Here is a 22,396-nt window from a genome sequence, read left to right as displayed (position 1 = left end):
TGTGGGTTCGATAATTATTAAAAATTAATTATATAATTATTTAAAACATAAAAATAAAAAATTGATTATTAAAAAGAAATTATATAATTAAAAAAATTATTTAAAAAAATTATAAAAAAATTTAAAAATATAAAAATAGAAAAACTGATTATTAAAAAGAAATTCTAAAATTTTTAAAAAATAAAAAATTTCATTGAATATCCAAATTATTAAAAAATAATTATAAAATTATTTTAAAAATAAAAATAAAATAAAAAATAATTATGAAAAAAATTATAAAATTTTTTTAAAAATAAAAATAAAAAATAGCATTGAGGATCCAAATTATTAAAAATAATTATAAAATTATTTAAAAAATAAAAATAAAAATAAAAAATTGCATTGAGGATTCCAATTATTAAAACACAATTATAAAATTATTTAAAATATAAAAATAAAAAAAGATTAATAAAAGAAAATTGATTATTTAAAAGAAATTATAAAATTTTTTAAAATAATAAAAATAAAAAATTGCATTGAGGATTTCAATTATTAAAAAATAATTATAAAATTATTTAAAAAATAAAAATAAAAAATTGATTATTAAAAATAGATTATAAAATTATTTAAAAAATAAAAATAAAAAACTGATTATTAAAAATAGATTATAAAATTTTTTAAAAATTGAAAATAAAAAATGGCATTGAGGATCCAAATCATTAAAAAATAATTATAAAATTATTTATAAAATAAAAATTAAAAACTAATTATTAAAAAAAAATTATAAAATCTTTTAGAAAATAAAAATAAAAACCCCCACCTTCCCCAGTCCCCGCTCCCCAGCGTTAATCTCCCCCCACCCCATGTTCCTCTTCTCCATTAAAGTGAGTTTTGCTTCTCCATAAACCTCAAAAACACACACACAAGTTTTTTTTGTTTAAATCTACTTCAAGAATTCAAAAGGGGTCTAGAAAAAAATCCTTTTAATTGAAATTTTTCATAAAATGGTGATATTAATGGAGAAAAAATTAATCTTTCTTGTGGAGGAAAAAAAAATAGTGATAAAAGTGATCTTTCTTGGAGAAAAAAGTAATCTTTATTGAAATTTATTGTAATTTTTCAAGAAATAGTGATACTAATGAAGGAAAAAAAAGTGAATCTTGTTGAAAATTTTCAAGAAATGGAAATAATTATGGTGGATTAAAAAGAATTTGTTCATGTGAAGATGGGGGGGGGGGGGGGGGGGGCGGAGACGGGGGGGGGGGGGGGGGGGGAAAGAATGAAGATGGGGGGTGGGGGGGGGGGGCGGGGGCGGGGTGCTGTGAAGAAGATGACATAGGGGGGTGGGGTGCTTTTTATAAAAAAAGAATTAAGAAATTATAATAATTAAAAATTATATTAATAAAATAATTTAAATATAAATTTTTTAATTAATATTTTTTGAAGCCCTCAGTGCCACTTGGCACATTTCTATTCGTAATTTAATTAAAAAAAAGCAGCTCACGCGCTTTTTGAGAGTGCATTGCACACGCATTGCCATGTGGGCAAAAAATGCCCAATTGAAACCAAATTGGAGGGATTTAGGGGTTTAATAGGTACAAACCTTAGTTTAGAGGCCTAAGTGAATTTCAGGAACACGTTTGAGGGGCTATCGATGAGTTTGACCTCTCTCTCTTTCTCTCTCTCTCTCTATTCCACGATGGGTTGAAAAGCTAAAAGATATTCAATTGATAGCTAATAGATATTTAGGTATTCAATTGATTAAAGCTAACAGATTTTTAGATATTTACGTCATGATTCAAGTAAATGATCACGACAATAAAAGGTCAATGATGGATTATAGGTTAAAAAGTGATGAATAATTCTTTTCTAATTGTAAGAAAAAAAATTAAAAGAGAAAAATAAATCGAAAGAACAGAATAGACAATAATTAAACTGATGGATATGAATTATATTTGATTTGATTTTAATAATTACAAAATCAAATAAGCCAATTTGGTTTTAATTTGGTTTTACCCCAGAGTTGATCCAAATCGAACCATGAACACTCCTAAATAAGGTGATGTGCCACATTTCTATGACCTTCAATTGTATTTATTCTTTTTCTCATTTTTTTGGGACATTTCTCTCTCCATTTCACTATATAATAATAACACCATAATAATTTAAAATATTTTTTATTTCTTAAATATTTTTATGCAAAAAATTATCTTCATAACTTACAACACTTTTTTTTCATAACTTCTGTTGTAATAATTAATCTTGCACTTTTAATTCACAAATCTCATATTCATAACTCCTACTAATCTTAATAATCTCCACTACTTATATGTATTTTCAAGTTCATAAACCTCAAATAATAATTTACCTATAATTTTGACACCTTATCGTAACTTTCTCATCATGAATGCTTACGGGTCACAAGAGAAAAATAACAAGTTGCATATTAGAATAAGGAAAGTAGTTTCTTACCAAATTGGGGAGAAGGTGACATACCTCAAAGAGATTTATAATACTAATCAATTCTTTATTTTAATTGTATCGTTTTATTTCAATTCTTTTGTCATGAAAATGCTTTCCTTGCATATTTTATTTTATATTCTACTAACATATTTCCTCTCATTTTAATGATTTTGTTTACTAAATTGGAATTCAGTGTTTATTCTTAAATTCCGGAGATACAAATTGAGGTAGAGTAGAATATAACAACTGACGATTCTTTGGTTAAATCAAAAAATATATAAAAACTAAAAGAGTGAAGTCTCGGTTTAGAGACAGGAAATTCTATCAAGATATTATTATGTTGTTATTCAACAAATCAGATATGCAATAGAAATGAAGCAAAATTATTATTAGAAAATATATTTAATCTATTAATAAAAATATATTCAATTTAATAAATGTTAAATTTTTTTAAATTTCATCTTTTCAAAGAAATCTCCATAATATATAATTAAAATAAGTGATAATATTACGGTTAGACAATAAAATAAACATAAAATTGATCAAAAAAAATATTAATTCTTTAATGACTGTGCAAAGGACGACCAGATTTTCTAGTGTAGAATAGGCTCAATGGTGAGAATATGAAAGTTGAATTCATTAAAATATTTAAATCTTTGACTCACCTATTTTTAACCAGAATAAAATAGTTTTTTTCATCAAGTTATTGCTATATTGTCTTTTTTAGTCATTGTGTCATTCGGCTCATCATATTTTGACCTTCAATGAAATTATGCATACACTTCTAGTCCTATGAGTAATAACGATGACAAAAGCTAACAGAACGACAAAAGCTGACAGAACATTCACTCCATCGAAGAACAATCTTGATATTTAAATTCTTAGTTTTTTTTCTACATTAGTCAATTATTCATGAACGTGGCTTTTGTGGCGGATCTAAAGGGTTGATAGGATGTTTATCCGAACCCTCTCGATAAAAATATAAATTGATATATATCTATATTTATATTTATATCTATATTTATATCTATATCTATATCTATAATAATATATTAAAAGTGTGAAGACTCTTAGAAAAGTGATTTGAACTTTTTGTCCTTCATTAAAAGACACTCATTTAGATAAAAGTGTCTTTTTACTATTTTTTTTTAATTTATTTTTAATTATTTTTATTATATTAATTAGACTCCAAAAATATATGAGACTCCCAATATGGAAGGAGAATCAATTAATATTTTTCTTTGTACTGATCAATTAGAAAAATACTCCTAAAATAGGATAAGAAAATAATCCTAAAATAGAACTCTATTAAGGAAATACTTTTAAAAATATTGACATACACGTTAAACTAGAGAAGAAATCGGTTTACTTGTTGAAAAAAATATAATTGATGCTCATCTAACTTGATTAGGTTGCATGTCTAGATTGGTGGATGCTTAATTTTCTAACCCTCAACTTCTTCACTATTTTTGATAACAAAATAGAATTCAAAATGTGTGTATATATATATATATATATATATATATATATATCTTCCTTATTTTCATTCAAGTCATTCTTTATGGTCAAAATATTGCTCAGACAAGAATTATATTCAGTAAAACTGAAGCTTTGTGATCACTATTGTATTATTTTGTTGTAGTTTACAAATCGTAGATGAATTTACAAGTAGTAGAAGAATGTCGTCCGGCTTTGAGAAATTTTTAGATAAAGGTTAGGTTTAATTGTACTGTACTTATATCTCTGTTTTGAGATTTTTATGTGTACAGGTTAAATTTAATTGTATTATTTTGATATCTCCATTATTGTATTATTTTGTTATAGTTTACAGGTGGTAGATGAGTGTCAGACGACTTTGAGAATTTTTTTTGTCTAAAGGTAGATTTGTTTTGATATCTCTATCATCTTATTATTTTGTTGCTGTTTACAGGTAGTAGATGAATGTGGTTTTGACAATTTTATTGGGTAAATGTTAAGTTTAATTAAATAAATTCTACAAAAGATGTTGAATACAACTATTGTATTCATCTTTATTATTTAAACAAATCTCCTATTTAGTGTAACGTTTGAACTCAATAAAGTGAGGTACACGGACGAGGCGCGTACACCTAAACTAGTATATATATGTCCAAATTTCATGGCTTTATGACGGGTGCATTTTTCCCGTAATAATCATTAGTTGTCACGCCCAAAGCCTAGATCCTGGACGTGGCATGCATTTGATACTATTTCTAGTACGAGTAAACGTTCTAGTATAACACATGAGTATACAACCAACATAAAAGAATAAAACTGAAATAATATGAGATTAAAATAAGATTCCTTAAAGGAGAAATTCTTTCATCAAGATTTATTAACACCACTTAATATTAAACAATACTAACAGTCATGATAAAAGCTGAAAATTACAAAATTTGTTTGACAATCATACCAGCTTGTAAAAACTCTTATAAGCACCAGTACTGAAAGAAAATATAAAAAAGTCAGCATATCTCATTCGACTCCTAGGTAGAAAAGAGGCTCACCAATTACCGATGATAGAGATCCTAATGTGCGCCTGGTCATGGACTTTAGTGCTAGAACCTACATATGAAATGATATAGTGCCAAATACAGTCAATATGAGGAATGTATAGGTATATAAAACCATTCCAGGAGAATAGCAAAGGAGGATACTATCAATGTAAAAAAAGTTCAAATTTAAGTGAAGATAAACTAGAAAAGAACAAGAGTATAAATTGATAATAATAGAGTAAATTTAATACTTTTGATTATTTGTGGGAGCAAATGGTGAACCAACATAAACTATCATGTGAGTTCATAAAGTTTGACCTAGACACAATCGGCCAAGCCATCGTACACCTTGCCGAACATAGGACATGACATGAAATGATTTGATAAGAAGGATTCATAAATATCCCTTTTGGAATTCATGAAAAAGGGTCATCCAATTTACGAAATGATCTCTATTCTATGTCGGCAAACATAGTTTCAAGCATTTGTCATTAATACCTATGCCTTCTTGGTTAGCCATCTAACTCCCTTAATATTATAACTTTGTCTTATTTATTCAATTGAGATCAATGTGCTTGCCTTTTTAGGCTCATTCTCATATATTCATCTTTTCTTTTGGCCCGTAGTCATGAAATGCCACTTTAGGGCTCATCTTGAGAGTTGACCACAATATGATTATAAATTATGAGTTTTTATCATTATTAGTGAGTTATGAAAGGTAATATCACAATTCATTAAGTTATAGTTCATGAATATGGATGCCATAACTCCTGAGAGGATTATGAGTTAACTGGAAATATTCTTGTAAGATTCATATTTATATCATGCAATGAGAGACCCAAATTATCAAACTAAAATTCTATGTCCTAAATTCTTTAGTACTTCATGAAGCTAAGATGTGGATAAAAGTGTTCCATGTAAGTTTCATGACTCACACCCAAGCAATTAAAGCTTGTTGGGTTCAAGATCAAAGTGTGAATGGAGAATGGAGGGAACCAAGTGTAGGGAAAGAATTGAGATAACACTAAAAAATGGAAAGTGTACTCAAAATTGAAAAGTCTACTAATTCTCCCACATTGGTGGGAGAAGAAAAATTTCAAGTTCTTATATTAAGGAACACTTACTCCATATGGTAAGTGAGGCAAGAAAGAAGAGGTGCCTCGAGTCGTCGTCATTGTCGCTCGACTTTAGCTTCGAAAAATGATCAATCGATGAGATCTATATTTTTGGACCAAATTTATTTAAACATAGGAATTTCCAGTACGATCCAAATGGAAAAAACATAACACCGTTTTTCTCCTTCATTAAAATGCATGCATGTAGTACAGAAAGAAAGTGAAATGGTGCTTCAGAAGGGATGCAACTCTTCGATGAAATTACACACTGATCTAGGAAAAGAGGTGTATTTTCGAATCATTTTAACTGTCTAGTACTGATTCGATGAACAGACATGATGTAACACCCTGCATGTTTCTAAGATAGGAAGTGAATAAGTATTCCTACGTATGAAATCTCCTATCCTGTGATTCATACTTGAGTACATGACTTACAATGAATATCCTAGTGATAGGATATCTTATGATGCATTAAGCATGTTCATATGAGTCACTTAAGGTAATACAAGCTAAGAGTTTTTGAATCCATCAAGTTTTAGTGTTCGATTTTATAAGGGTCATCTTTGAATGAGTATAACTCGATGTTAATATGGTATTTTGGCTGATTTAGACCCACCAAATTGTAGATAATCTAATTAGCTTTCCAACGATACCAATTTTGCCTTAATCCAATACCCGAGCGAAAAGTTATGCCCATTTTCGTGAGAGATAGTAAGGATAGGCGATTGGCTAGGTGCCGCCCAACCAAACATAGGCGATTGGTTAGGCGCCGCCCAACCTAGCTTAGGCAATCACTTGGGCTCCGCCTAAGTCAGTTCCAAGTGCCAAAAACACTCCGTTTTGAGTTATTTTAAGGGTAATTAAGTCTTTTAACACTCCTTACACGTCCCTAAACTTAACCCTATGAAATATATAGCTTCTAAACATATTACAACCCTATTATCATCTCAAAGCTCATAATCCAAGAGCTCTAAAAGAGAAAAATAACTAGGGTTGCGTAACTAAGCTTGAAGATCTGATTTCAAGAAAATTCCTCTGTCAATCATCAAGAATCTTCCTTCTAAGGTATGCGTGAGTTGATTCATGGACTCTTTTCGTCCATGAATCTCAAGAACCATCTTCTAAATTTTGCATTATGATGTTTATGTTGTTGGTGGTTGATGTTCATGTGGTTGGAGTTTGATGATGCCTAAGATGAGATCTTTGTATGTTTATTGTGAGGATATGGTGGTATTTAACGTATAAATATGTGAAATTGGAGATTGAATATTTGTAATCTTGATGAATCTACCTATGCCTAAGATGTGCATGTAAGGTGTTTGTGAAAATACCTAAGGGAATAGAAATCATACTTTTATGACATAATAAGTCCTAAATGACTATTCCATGTTCTAAGTTTATGTTCAATGTGATCCCCATGCTATTGTCTTGAATTGAAGAAGTTGTACGAGATGCTCATGATATTGTTGCGATATGGAATGACCATGTTATTGAAGCCATGCAAGTATATACGTGTTGTGTGCATTCCCGATCATGTGATAGTTTGTTGAGAATCATTCTTATTATGAAAGCCTTACTTATGATATTGTGAATTGTGGACTCAAATCTTGTGATCAAGTCATGTCATGTGTGTCAGTTTCCTCCTATTGAGTCCTGGGGGTACTTGTACCCAAAAACTATAGCTGTGTGCCTAGAGTCATGTCATGTTTCACGATATTCGAACTCAAGCTATGATTCCATAGACTTCAGTCAGTCATGTGACTCAGGAAAACTTCATGATCTTAGTCAGTTGTCAGATATCAGTAACATTTCACTAGTCAACGAAATTCAGTAAGATTAAGTCATGCACAATCAGTTATTCATGTACAGTCCCTCCAGATGGAAGTAGAGGTTAGCACCTAGTGAACCCAAGGATGGGAACTCACCCGCCAGTTCAGGGTGTGATTCTTAGTAGTCATCCTTGTGTTCCAGAACTACGTAGCCAGCATAGGTTGAGATATCTTAACCCGTCATATTAGGGTTGATGAGGTGGCTTAACCCGTCAGTTTAGGGTTTCCACTGTTCTCATTGAGTACCCGCCAGATAAGGGTCACTCACAGGCTGTCCTTACCCATGGCACAGTATTGACACCCCTCCAGTCGGGGTAGAGATTGGACCCCAGCTTAGCCATAACGGCATACATGGGGTATATCGGTTAAACACTACTTCCCACAGTTTCAGTATCAGTCTCAATAAAAGAACTCAGGGCGTTCTTCAGATTTTAGTATATAAAGGACTGTCAGATACAGTCATCCTTGTTATCAGTTTCAGTATTAGTCATGACAGTTATCAGTAAGCCATGTATTAGCTTACAGGTCATGCTATCACGTATTCACCGTCCCAGTTTCTATATATGTGTGTTTGCACTCCCACATTCATATTAGTCAGTCAGTGTTGTTTATGCATGAAACCCTTTATGTTTAGCCTACCTTCCTCGTATACTCAGTACTCAAGTTGTACTGGCACATTTGTCCTATGGTGCTTTCTTTTCAAGTTACACCATAGGTTCCGAGACATGAGCTCCATCCCAGCAATAGTGGTAGCATTCCAGTCGCAGAGACACAGTGAGTCCTCATTGATTCGAGGACAATATGATTTAATACATTTATTTATTTCTTCAGTTCAATTTTATGGAGTTAGTTACATGTTCCTTCAACTCCTTATTCAGATAGTTTAGAGGCTTTCAGATTTACGTTCAGACTTAGCTTTCAGATTGAGTTGTTTTAGGTATTTTCACCCACATGATTTTATTCAGTTGAACCTTATAGCCTTACAGTTCTATGTATTCCGCATTATTATATCATAATTTGCAGTATACAGGTACAAATATCAGTCATGGGTTAGCTTGTGGTCCCTCGGGGTCATGAGCACCGTGTAGTATTCCGGTTCAGCGAATCGGGTTTTGATGAACAGACATGACTATTCCAGAAGATACATCTTTTCGAATGAATTATTGCCTCTTTTCAGAAGAGGCACCTAATGGCTATATAAACCTGCGTTTTTTCACAGGTTTAGACACGAAAATTTCTTGCATTAAAACACTTCTTGCTTTATGAAATACTCTTCGTGTGATCATCTAATCGTTGAGTGAGTTCGAAGAGAATTCGATTGTTTGAGGTACCACTACAGTTGGATTGTTAGGCCATTTTATTTTGGGAGGAAAATTCCATAACCTCGGATACTTGAGAGGAATTATTTACTTAAGGACACTCCATGAATTCAGAGGACTTGACCTTTTTATGCTTCATCTAATTTTTTGAAAAACACATTTCTTTGAAAGGTTATTTTGATCTTGTATTGAGGGTGTTACATAACTTCATAGGTGTTTTTGTTATATACTTGAACTTGTGTTGAAGTTGTTGTGTCAAAATACAGATTTTTGTGTACCCGTAAAATAACAATCATAAGAAAATAATATTTTTAGAATCTGTATACCTTGGTTTATGGAGATTAAAGCTTTAAGCTTTCTACTCTATTTGAACTTAAATAGTGGTTTGAAGAAATAAAATCTTCATCAAAGCTAAATATCACTCGGTTGACGATTGAAAGTCATAAAAACTTCATCGTTAAACTAGAAACAGGTGGTGTTTAAAATTGTTGCAACTTTAAGTAGTATTTCGATATACTAACTTTACTGTCTTGTTGTGATAGAAAAATAACTTATGACAGTCAAATGAATGATGCTGCAATGACTGTGGAAACAACTAATATTGCCATAATGAGTCATACGAGTGCTCTACAGGCAATGGCACCAGCGGAGAAACTCAGAAAATTCATAGGTGTTGATTTCAAAAGGTGCCAACAGAAGATGTTCTTCTACCTTACAACTCTGTGTCTTCAAAGATTCACATCTGAAGAAGCTCCAGAGGTGCCCGAGGGAGCTTCAGACTAGGAGAAATTTGTCGTTATAGAGGCATAAAAACACTCTGATTTTTTATGCAGGAATTACATTCTAAATGGCCTCCAAGATAAACTGTACAACGTGTATAGTAGAATGAAGGAGACAAAAGAGTTATAGGGTACGCTAGAAAGAAAATACTAGACTGAGGATGTTGGAACCAAGAAGTTCTTCGTTGCAAGATTCCTTGAGTTTAAAATGATTGACAACAAGTCTGTTGTATCTCAAGTCCAGGAACTACAAGTGATCATCCACAATCTCCTCATGAAAGGTATGGGTTTGATGAATACCTTAGTTGAACATATTAAAAATATTCTTGATGTGCACCTAAACTTTATTGTAGGTTTGATCGTGAATGAGGCATTTCAAGTCACGGCGATAATAGAGAAGTTACCACCTATGTAGAAGGACTTCAAGAACTACTTGAAACATAAGAGAAAAGAGATGTCAGTCGAAGATCTTATAGTAAGACTGTGCATTGAAGAAGACAATAAAGTCGTGGAAAGAAGATCAAAATAAAACTCTACAATAAGTGGAGCAAATATTGTAGAAGACGACCACAACAACTCCAAAAAATGGAAGAAAGCTGGACAGAATAACAATAAAACTAAGAATAAATTCAAGATAAAATGCTTTAACTATGGCAAGATTGGCCACAAGTCAACGGATTGTCATGCTCAAAAGAAAGGCAAAAAGAAAGACCAAGCAAATATGGCTGAATCCAAGAAAGAAATGAACGATCTGTGTACAATTCTATCTGAATGCAACTTGGTGGGAAATCCTCGAGAGTGGTGGATGGATTCTGGTGCCACCCGCCACGTTTGCGCAAATAAGGAGTTGTTTGATGCTTTTGCTCTGGCTCAAGGCGAAGAGAAGATATATATGGCCAATTCCGCAACTGCAAAAGTTGAAGGAGCAGGAAAAGTCTGCCTAAAAATGACATCAGGCAAAGTGTTGACTTTGAACAATGTCCTGTATGTACCGGAGTTATGAAAGAACTTAATTTCTGTATCACTTCTAGACAAAAATGGATTCAAATGTGTATTTATTTTTAGAAAATTATACTTAATAAAGGAGAAGTGTACATTGGAAAGGAGTGTACATTGGAAAGGGCTACCTCATTGAGGGCCTATTCAAAATGAATGTAATGAATGTTAAAATCAATAAAAGTTTAGTTTCTTCTTACTTGCTTGAGTCTAATGATTTGTGGCATGAATGATTAGGACATGCCAATTTTAAAACATTGCGAAAACTGATTAACTTAGAAGTTTTGCCAAACTTAAAGTGCAATAAATCAAAATGTCAAACATGTGTGAAATCAAAGTATGCTAAGCATCCATATAAGTCCATTGAATGGAATTCCAATCCCTTAGACTTAATACACACTGACATTTGTAATTTGAAGTCAACACTATTTCGTGGTGGAAAAAAGTATTTTATAACTTTTATTGATGATTGCACTAGATATTGTTATGTTTATTTGCTAAATAGTAAGGATGAAGAAATAGATACATTTAGGCAATATAAAATAGAAGTTGAAAATCAGTTAGAGAAAAAGATCAAAACTATAAGAAGTGATAGTGACGGAGAATATGAATCTCCCTTTGCGGAAATATGTGTAGAGAATAAAATTGTCCATCAAACTACGACCCAATATTCACCTCAATATCATGGAATTATGGAAAGGAAAAACCAAACCTTGAAGGAAATAACAAATGCCTTACTTATAAGTTCAGGTTTATCATAAAATTTATGGACGAAAGCTATCTTTAGCGCTAACCGAATACTCATTAGAGTTTTGAATAGTAAGACACAATCAATTCCATATGAAAAATGGAAAGAAAGGAAACCCAACTTGAAATATTTCAAAGTATGGGGGTTCTAGCGAAGGTCCAAGTTTCTATGCCTAAAAGGGTAAAGATAAGACCTAAGACCGTGGACTGCGTGTTCATAGGATATGCTAAAAGTAGTAAAGCATGTCGGTTTTTAGTTTATAAATTCGAACATCTGGATATCAATGAAAATATGGTAATTGAATCAGATAATGCTGAATTCTTTGAACACATTTATCCGTATAAAATTAGACATGAATAATCTTGTGGGGGGTCTAAATGACCTCAAGATGAATCAAGTGAGGATGTACATAATGATGAGAATCCAACACGTAGTACATGTCAAAGAACGTCCACTTTGTTTGGATCAAATTTTGTAATATTTCTCTTAGAAAATGAGCCTTAGACATTTAAAGAAGCAATGGCATCTTCAGACTCATCCTTTTGGTAAGAGATAGTCAATAGTGAGATTGATTTAATCTTAAGCAACCATACATAGGAATTGGTTGATCTTCCTCCAGGAAATAAACCTTTAGGTTCTAAATGCATCTTCAAAAGAAAAATGAATGCGGCTGGTACTATTGACAAATACAAGACAAGACTTGTAGTAAAAAACTTTAAATAGAAAAAAGGCCTTAATTACTTTGATAAATACTCTCCTCTAATGAGGATAACGTTAATTCAGATGTTAATTGCCTTGGCAGCGGTATATGGTCTTTAAATCCATCAAATGGATGTGAAAACAATATTCCTAAATATAGAATTGGAGGAAGAAATTTACATAAAACAACTTGAGGGGTTTTGTGGTACCACAAAAAGAAAATAAGGTGTGTAACCTTGTTAAGTCACTTTATGGACTAAAACAAGAACCTAAACAATGACATGCGAAGTTTGTCCAAACCACGTTGGCAAACGGGTTCAAAATAAATGAATCTGATAAATGTGTTTACATTAAATACACTTCAAATCACCAAGTCATCATTTGTTTGTATGTGGATGATATGTTGATGATCAGTAGAGACATTTCTGACATAAATGCTATGAAATGAATGCTTGAGAGCATGTTTGATATGAAAGAACTTAGAGTTGTGGATGTGATCTTAGGGATAAAAATCCAAAGAACTCCACAAGGATCGATATTGTCACAGTCTCATTACATTGAAAAAGGTACTTGACACATTCAAGTATTTGGAATTTGGTATTGCCAAAACTCCATTGGATGTGAGCTTCACACTTCAAAAGAATGAGGATGAAAGTGACTCACAATTGGAATACGCAAGAGTCTTAGGATGTTTAATGTATATCATAAACTGTACATGACCATACATAGCATGTAGTATTAGTAAGTTAAGTCGATACACGAGTAATCCCCATAAAACTCATTGGATGACAATGAAAAGGGTTTTGAGGTATGTTAAATACACTCAAGATTATGCTTTGCATTATAGTAAATATCCCGCGGTACTTGAAGGATATAGTGATACAAATTGGATCATCGGATTAAATAAAGTAAAATTCATGAGTGGATATGTATTTACTATAGGTGGAGGAGCAGTCTCTTGGAAATCATCCAAACAAACATGTATTTCTTGCTCCACAATAGAATCTTAATTTATCGCATTGGATAAAGCCAGTGAAGAAGTAGAATGGCTCTAAAATTTCTTGAAAGATATTTCTTATTATCCCAAACCAGTGGCATAGTATGTATACACTACGATAGCCAAGCTACAATAGGTAGGGTAGGAAGCATGATGTACAGTGGAAATCTCATCACATAAGTCGAAGACATAATACCATTAGAGAACTTCTCTCTAGTGGAATTATCACTATTGACTATGTGAAGTCAAAGGATAATGTGTCAGATCCATTTACAAAAGACCTATCTAGTGAAGGAGTTGAGAGGACATCCAAGGGAATAGATTTATGGCCTAGGACAAGTCAACATGGCGGTATCTCTACCTAGCAGACTGGAGATCCCAAGAGCTAGGTTCAAGGAGATCAAACAAAGTTGTGTCTGACAGGTTCAACATTGTCAATATACCTAACCCATTCTCATGATGTAGATAATGTTTAGTAAACAAGGATAAGACTTATGGAGTGAAGTCTTTTAACGATTATCTAAGTTTGGCAGATTTGACCAAATAGTTAGTAAAGGCCTATTCTCTAAGCTTTCATGAGACGGGGACATGTCCATGGCTGAAACAAATAAAACCGTGAGAACCATAAACAGTAAAAGGATGGTTGTATGACATATATTATCTACGTGTACATTAAAGTTTGATGGTTCAAAGATATCAAATCTACCGATTGATCGAGTGCATCCGATGCATGTTCACTATGGAAAGTTCAAAGGAAAACTCACTTATCTAGATGCAATCAGTCTTTGCTTGATGATCACATACTTGTCTATAAAGTTTTACAAAAAAAGCAGCCATTCCCCATTCACGTGGGGGATTATTGGGTTCAAGATCAAAGTGTGAATGGAAAATGGAGGGAACCAGGTGGAGGGAAAGAATTGAGATAACACTCAAAAATGAAAAATACACTTAAAATTGGAAAGTCTACTAGTTCTCCCACATTGGTTGTAGAAGGAAACTTTTAAGTGTTTAAATTAAGGAACACTTACTCCATATGGTAAGTGAGGAAAGAACCAAGAGGTGCCTCGCCCTGTCATCGTTGTTTACTGGACTCGGCTTCAGATTTGAATTTGGATTTATCAAATGATCTATCGATGAGATCTATCTTTTTGGACAAAATTTATTTTAAACTTAGGAATTTCTAGTCTGGTCCAAAAGGGAAAAACACAACACAGTTTTTCTCCTCCATTAAAATGCATGTGTGCAGAGTAGAAAGAAAATCGAAATACTGCTTCGAAAGGGATGCAACTCTTCGACGAAATGACACACTGATTCGGGAAAAGAGGTGCCTTTTAGGATAGTTGTGAATGTCCAGTAAAAAGACACATCGATTTGATGAATAAACATGAATATTTCAATGAACAGACATGACTCTTCTAGAAGATACATCTTTCCGAATGAACCATTGCCTCTTTTCGGACGAGGCACCTAATGGTTATATAAACCTACATTTTTTCATAGTTTTAGACACAAAAATTTCTTGCATTATAATAATTCTTTCTTTCTGATATACTCTTTGTGTGATCATCTAATTGTTGAGTGAGTTCAAAGAGAATCTATAATTTGAGGTACCACTACAGTCGGATTGTTAGATCATTTTATTCTGGGAGGAAAATTTCATAACCTCGGATACTTGAAGGGAATTATTTTCTTAAGGACACTCCCTGAATTCGGCAGACTTGGCCTTTTTTTTTGCTTCATCTAATTTTTTAAAAAACACACTTCTTTGAAAGGTCATTTTGATCTTGTATTGAGGGTGTTACATAACTTCATAAGTATTCTTGTTATATACTTGAACTTGTGTTGAACTTGTTGTGCCAAAATATAGATTCTTGTGTACCCATAAAATAATAAATTTTTTAGTCGAATATCTTAGCAAATGATTAAAATCCATACCTTCCAGTTATAAGAAAATAGATCTAACCATGATCTCCATTAAGTTCTCAAATTGGGGATAATTTTTCAAAAACTTTACAAAGTTCATGATACAAATCAAAACATAAAAAGATAATCATAAAGTCATGAATTTCCAAGATTCCATAAATTTCTTAGGCTATAAACTAGTGAGGATGGGCTCTACTAGTGTCGATGTTGTGTATTGCTTATGTAACACAGGGTCTGCCAAAACTGCAGTACATTTGTCTACCAAGTATAAGTTAACAACCAGCTTATAAGTAGAGACCTAATGACTGGTTGTGTAATACCTTGAATTAGACTAATGTCATAAATACTCTAAGACATGTGAGAAAAAAGCACTGGAGGAAAGTAAATAACGTATTATAACCGTAGGACTTGGGTCACTGGTGTATCACATAGATCAAAACTAGAAACTTTATAGAAACTATATATAAAAAGAGACACAATCATGCAACAATAATAATATGGAGTCAAAGAAAGAGTAAATATGCTTAGGAATTAAGAGTTGAAAAAGATATAGAAGATGTCTTCTTTTGATCAACATATTATATTCTTAGTGTTGTCACTGAAGATAATAAAATTCTATCCATGCAATTAAGAAAGAACAAAAATCCAAATAACAGAAAAGTTCTTTGATTTCCTGGATAGGATTCTACTACCATCAAAACACATCCATGATTTTAAAACTTGGTATTAAAGCAAAGAGTTCAAGTATCCTAGGGTGTCTATGAAGTCATTTCTAGTAGAGTCTTTTTTATAGGTGTAAATCATACCACACTTATAATGGGGAGGCTATGGGGCAGGAGGCGTTTCTTACTCTTTCATAGAACTATGTCATAAGAAACTTACTCAGATTCGTGTGTTGCTTGAATTTCTCTGTCTATACCTAATCTTTAAGGTGGTTGGATTTTTGAAGCTCATATACATATCAATATGGTGGTCTGTGATGGAGCTATCAGATATCTAAGAGACCGCATATAATGACCCGAGACTACCCCTAGTCGACACGCGGTGCTTGGAACCAAAAGAGATACCAAGCTAACCATGAAATGTCATACTATTAAGTAACTGAATTATAATACATTCAATAACAGGTTCTGTTGTGCGGAAACCTAATTATACTAAAAATTTAAAATAGATATAATACTGATAAAAATTTACAATCAGATAAATTTGAAGGAAGAAACTGAATTTACATGACTGACTCTGACTGACATCTATGAAGACTCTACTATACTGACTATAGATAGCTGGGACATGCCTCCAACTACCACTAATCAATACATATGAAAAATAAATGAACTGTACATGAACTAAGACTATCTGGAGTTCCTAAAATAAGAGAACTCCTCACCAGCTGGCTGAAAACTATAACTGTCTGATCATGATGTGTAGGATACAAGTGGTACCTATATTTTGAAACAATGTAGCCACACAGACGTATATGTGGATCAGAACTTCTGTAATATACTGAATATGCGGGGGTGAATGATATAAGTAAAACTGATTTCATACATTATCTTAAAATATGCATGCTAAGTGAAGTAGACTCACCAATAGATTGGAATAAACTGAAAGCTAAATTATCTTAAAACATGAGTAAAAAACGTGATCTGATAAAATGGTGAATCACTACACTTAGTTACTTAAAATTGTACTTTTATAATATAAGTAGAACTGAAGATGGGATACGAAAACACATGGATACTGTATGAATACTGGGTCTGAAACTATGTGATGAAGGCTGACGTAACTTGAGGATCATAATATAAAATCATATGGAGCACGAATAATAAATGTTCAGAACCAAACATAACATGTGCTAAGCTTATCTAAGTAACTGAATAGTTAATAACTGAATACTGGTCATGTAAGACTTAACTGTACTTAGTCTAAATAACTGGGCTGAAACTGTGGAGTATTGTGCTTATGAGGTAAGGACTATCAAAACAACCTGAGATAACTGAGTGTGAATGCCTAAAAACTGTAGTATCTGGGAATGTAAGACCAAACGTATAACATGATTTTGAAATAGTCTGTAAACAGAACTATATAAATACTGATAACTGAGTGCTATGGTCTAGCAAAACTGATCTGCACGCTGTACTCAGTACTGTAACTGAGACTGTGGGAGGTATCATCTAACTGACAAGCCCCAATTTGAGCTAATCGAGGACCAACCTATAACCCCAGTTAGAAGAGTATTAGTACCGTTCCACGAATACTAACCTTGGCTGTGTGGATCTACTAAAATGAAGTCCCTAAGGACTAAAGAGTCACCCTCTACTGTAGGTGCTTTGGTGAGATATGTGTCAACCCTCAACTGGCAGGTTAACATCTCAAACCTATGGTGGCTACGTAGTTCTAGATTATGGGGACTGCTACTAAAGGTCACATTCTCAATTGGCTGGTGAGCCCCCATCCCTGGGTTCGCTCGGTGCTAAATCCTACTCTCAACTAAACTGACACGGATTACTTACTGGTATTCTTAAAATAATAGTGCGTACAGATTCTGAGATAATTATTAATATGTAAATTGATATAGGGACTGAAATCGGACCGAGCTAATATAATTGGACTTACAACTGACCATATTGTTTACTGAATGATATTTGCTATGGTATAACTGAAATCATTCTATAGATACTGAAAACTAGATAAACAGCTAAATTTCAGATATTCATAATCCCTAGGACTCGATAGCAATAATAACGAGGACACATGAAAATATTTGAAACCATGATATGTAAGCATTATTCAAAACCCTTACTTGGTCGATTCATCATACACACGGGGATCATGAACTTGAACATGGAAATATCTCAAACATGGGAGCATAGCATGATTACATAACTAAAATCAAGAATTGGGGAATTTACATGAAATTTTTTTGAAATAGGACATGGGCGTTTCGTCAAAACATGTTAAAATCATAGATTGAATGTAAGAATGTCTTAAACATGAGGAAACAATAGAGTTACATGAAAGAATTTATAACGTGGGGATTCATCTTGAAATTGATTGAACATGATATGAGAATTTCATCAAACATGTGGGAGGCAGGAATTTAAAATATGGGAATATTGCTAAACATCATGAATTTAGGATCTATCATGGAATTTATTTGAATAAAGCATGGAAAACTCAAATTCATAGCATGAGAAATTCAAAATCTTACATGGAATCATACATGGGTTGAATTGAATTAAAAACACCATGAAAACATGAAATTCAGTCTTTCTTGAACATACAAAATACCGTAATAATGGAAAATTCATTCTTTAATTAAAAGATAAGGATTTTTGGGCTCCATAGGTGAAAGAGGACCTTGGATGAACTCCCACATACCTTAAAACTTAAAATCTCGAAGAAGAAACAAAATCTTGAAAGCTTTCTTGAATTGGGAAACTTGATTCTTGATTGTTCTTGAAAATAGAATGGTGAAACTTTGGATTTCTTGGAGTTAAAGTTGGAGTTTTAGAGTTTCTTGGAGAGAAATTTGGTGAATAATGAGTGTATGTTGCTTAGAATGATGACTAATATGCTGTTTTTATGACCTGGGTTGAGGTGAGAAAAGACCGAATTGCCTCTCACTCTTTTAAACCAAAAATTCATAACCCAGATTGCAATACTGCACATTACCGCGATGCGGTACCATCGCAGCAGCTTACTGCCTAACACGAAAAATGCTGATATCGTTGGAAAGCTAATTCAATTATCTATAATTTGCTAGGTATTGAGCTAAAATATTCTATGTATATAAAAAGTTAAACACGTTCAAAGCAGACCCTTGTAGAATCGAACCCCAAATTTTGGACTAATCTAAGGTTCTTAGCTCAACTTGGCTCTAAGTGATTCTAGGAACATTATTTACCTATTAAGCACTTCACACACTAGGATAAATTTCATGACACATGCATTTCAAATTATGGATCAAAAATATGGCAAATGCACCTTCACCGCGATGCGGTGGAATTACGTTGAGCTACTGGAATTTACCATTCAAACAATGAGCGAGATTTAGTGGATTAGCATGATGCGAGCTTATCACGCTGCATTTCTGGAAATAGACGAGTTCAATTTTTCACCTTGGTGCGATGCAGCACCATTGCGGTGCTTCACTGGAAAAAGGACGAGTGTGATTTTGTACTTCACTGCGATGCGGTGTGTTCGCGGTGAGCCACTGGAAATACAATCCGAACATGATTCAAACCTCGTCCAAAAATTCTGAATCTTTCCCGAGACATGCTTCTTACACCCCTGAACATGAATCAACTCAAAAACCATTGTCTTAGAGCTTGGAAGGTGATATTAAAAATCCGCAGAGTTAAGGATTCAAATATATAATAAAGTCTCCATCACTTAGTGAAATTTTTAGGATCTAAGATTCTTATGTATGTACTAGGAGGTGAACTGAACTAAGGATAATACGAGGTATTAAAATATCTCCCCCTTGGGAATATTCGTCCTCGAATAAAACTGGTTAGACTGAGAGTACTATTCTAAGGCAATAAAGATATATTTTGAATATGCATGACTTGAAACATGATTGCATAAATAAGTCTGAGCATAATACATGAACGGAACTTAATATGTGAATAAATACACTGACATGAGAATGGTCATAAGGCTGAGATAGAAATGAGAGAGCCAACTTATGAGTAACTATTACTTCAAGTTGGATCTTGTTCCATGAGGAAGAGATAAAATATTTAAGACATGAATACTAGGGGTATTACATTTCCCTCTTGGGATACTTCATCCCTCAAATGATACTGACTTGGTTGAAATACTAAGGAAAGACTGAGATGATGCACGAGACACTTATGAATTGAATCATGGCTGAATATCTAGAATCTGAATCTGATGCCTGATGCATGAACTAAACTAAATTTATGATATGCATGGCCGTGAATGAATTACCTCATGAATAGGAAAAATGGGAAACCATAGAAACTTATTTATCTGATTACTAGATTGGATTACTGGCTATACAGACTAAATTATACTAAAAGCCTAAACTCAACTATACATTCCACTTCAAAACTGCACTTCACATGAGGTTACTTAAGATATTCACATGGGCACTGAGCAATCTACCTACTGAAGTCTGAGCTAAACTAAATTCTCTCACTATGTTCGAGCCTACTCGAATCTATAAAAGGAACCCATAACACTGTAATACTAATCTGAATCATGAATTTAATACCCTCTGTGCTTTCACAACTTCTTATCATCACTATTTTGACATAAAAAAAGGGCACTGAATGGTTAGAACACAAGGACCTGAGGAATAAAGTATCAATGACATGAATTTGTCAGAGAGGTCTAAACTGCGGACATACATGACATAAATCTAAATTTCACTGATCATTAAAAGTATGGCTAGGGTACTTAGACCTGAACATATTGTAAAGCATTAGTACATGAGTCATGAGCTACATGACCCAAGTTTGGAGTTCATGAATTCATGGAACATGATTCGTACCATTGAGTAAACTGGAACTCCTCATACTAGGAATTGAGAGAGTACATGGTTCTCTATTATATGCATGAACACGAACTATGATCATGGAGTTGACATGTAAGACATGAGTAGATATCGTGAAAGCATGAGTAGATATCGTGATGACTGAAATACAACACTGAAATAAGAATGGGTTAGGAATTATCCTCCCTTACTGATGTTCTACCATACTCTAGCATCACTACTTAAATCTGAGGGCCTGACTTAGTTACTTGTTCTATCATCCCCCCCTTAGCCTTAAGCTATCATTCTAAGTCTGTGAACCACTTAATAAACTCTAACTGAGCTACAACCACTTTACTCTAGAGCCCGAGGTTTAACGAAACACATAAATACTAAACTCCCATAGAAAATACTACCCTTAACTTTCTTTAGCTTATACAATTATCATCACATACTTTCACTCTTCTTGACACATACTTGCCTCACTAAACACATCACCTACTTCTATTTCTTCATAAACTACTAATATCATATCTCTTAACTTACATCCACACCATTATATTTAATTTTGAATCAACAAGCTTAAATTCTTGCATACACTATTTCAAGCCTACTGATTCACCTTTTATACAACTAGCCCCATGAATACATAATCTTCTCAATCCAGATAACACTATCCCAACTCTACTACTGCTAAACTTCTGGGCTCATGCTTCTAACTCTATATCATATACTGAAAAAGGGATTCTGAGAAGGGATCTGAAAGCACATCTGACTTTAGCTTAAAGCACGATTTTTATAAACATGAATGAATTACTTCAAACTTAGAAACTTAAAATCACTGCTGGGATACTTTCTAGCCTACGTGAAATCCAATACCTGTCTGTAGGGACTATCTGAGAAAGCTTTACCTGTAGGAATTTGAGCTTCATTATTTTTGTTACCTTGAAAGTAAGGTAGAGTTGACATGAGTGGAGCATGATGAGAATCAACATCAATTTCTTAGAGAACGTTTCTATAGCATGATCTGAGATATGAAAGAAAGGAAACATTTCCTAAATGCCCTGTAGCCTCTAGAAGAAAAGTATAGATGTCTCCGTACCGTTCTGTAAGACTCTACTATACATGGCTTCATAGACACCCTAGGACGCTTGAACTCTGTGCTCTGATACCAAGTTTGTAACAAACCGAGACTACCCCTTAGTCGTCACACGGTGCTTGGAACCACAAGTGATCCCAAGTTAACCCATGAACTGACATACTATTAAGCAACTGAATTATAATACATTCAATAATAGGTTCTGTTGTGCGGAGACATAATCATACTAATAATCTAAAATAGATACAATACTGATAAAACTTTACAATCTGATAAATCTGAAGAAAGAAACTGAATTTACATGACTGACTCTGATAGACATCTATGAAGCCTTTACTATACTGACTATAGATAGCTGGTACATGCCTCCAACTACCACTAATCAATACATATGAAATATAAATGAACTGTAAATAAACTAAAATTGTCTGGAG

The sequence above is a fragment of the Capsicum annuum genome, chromosome 10, assembly GCF_002878395.1.
Source record: "Capsicum annuum cultivar UCD-10X-F1 chromosome 10, UCD10Xv1.1, whole genome shotgun sequence".
NCBI classification, from domain to species: domain Eukaryota; kingdom Viridiplantae; phylum Streptophyta; class Magnoliopsida; order Solanales; family Solanaceae; genus Capsicum; species Capsicum annuum.
Note: the sequence above shows the minus strand (reverse complement) of the source record.